This window comes from Geospiza fortis, unplaced genomic scaffold, assembly GCF_000277835.1.
Source record: "Geospiza fortis unplaced genomic scaffold, GeoFor_1.0 scaffold241, whole genome shotgun sequence".
Taxonomy (NCBI): domain Eukaryota; kingdom Metazoa; phylum Chordata; class Aves; order Passeriformes; family Thraupidae; genus Geospiza; species Geospiza fortis.
The window spans coordinates 390,360-391,700 of NW_005054491.1; positions in this window are offsets into that span (position 1 = coordinate 390,360).

The following is a 1,341-nucleotide window of genomic DNA, read 5'->3' on the forward strand; positions in this document are numbered from 1 at the left end:
GGGCTGGGGACAGCGCTGGTGGAGCCAGCAGTGTGCTACCACCTGCTGGAAGCTGGGAAGGAGGGAGAGCTGCCATGGGAAAGGGTTTGTGCCCTAAAAAACCGAACGGGGCGTGTCTGTGGTCTGCACATTTGAGGAAGGTGCAGGGGATGGGTTGGTTAGAGAGATTTCCAAGGCTCTGGGAAAGCAAAGAGGCCACATTCTCCGCAGCTGCTCTTCTTCCCCAAACACCTCAGCCTTCCCATCACAGGGGCTGAAGAAGCAGCAGCCCTTCAACCCAGCTCTGGGTTGAGGCACAGAGCCCCCTGCACCCACTGGCACCACACATCAGCCTCAACCAAAGTGGTTAAACCCCTGAAACAGCTGCCCCACCAGCCCTCCATCCCTCCAGAGCACCATCCCTGGGGCTGCAGGGCGAGGCACAGCCAGCAGGTGAACCACACCAGAGCTCAGTTCTCCAGCTGTGAAATAAGAAAGTCGGGGGCCCTCATTGCCTTTCCCTGCCTCTATTGAGGGAACAGTGCAATTATCTTTGCAGACACATCACTCCACGACAGAAAATAGCAGCTGAGATGGAAGCACCACGTCCCCGCTATCAATGGAAAATTACGCATTCATTACTGGGCTTTATTTAGGGGCTCCTTTTATTCATTGGCTCGGCTGGCACTGGCCAGCTCTGGCAGAGGCCATCCCCAGCGAGGGGCTGAGGGTGCTGGGGTGACCCTGCTCCCCGAGGTGGGTGCTGGGGATGCAGAGCAGAGCCAGGACTGGTGCTGGACCCCCCAGTTGTCTGTGACACAGGAGCCACAGCCAGGTTCACCCACAGCTCTGGCTCTGCTGGCTGCCACAGTCACCAGTGGGTCACAGCTTGGCTTGTGCCACTCAGAGCCACCCCAGGAGGCCCAGGGGTGGCTGCTCCAGGTGGAGGCAGGTTGGGAGAGCCAGCAGGGCAGGGAGCTGCCAGGTGTGAGGAGGAGAGGCCGTGCAGGGCCAGCCCTGGGTGCCAAAGGCCACTCTGAAGCCAGGGGGACACTGGGTGACCCATGGGGGACAGGGATAAGTGTGACTGGGCGGGATGGGTTGGCCAAGGTGACACCAGGCAGGAACTGGTGGTGGTGGAGACCTGTCCCAGCATGAACCACCTGCGTTCCTTGCTCATTTCCAGGTTTAATTAGAAATGTATTCCAAACCACAAAGCCGTGCCCAGCACCAGACACAGGGCAGGTAAAGGGGGCTGTGATGCCACAAAAACCTGCCAAAACCCCGAGCTGGCCATGGGACACCTCGGGAGGCAGTGCCAGCAGCTCAGCCCTGCCCTGCAGTGGCTCCATCCTGGCCCTG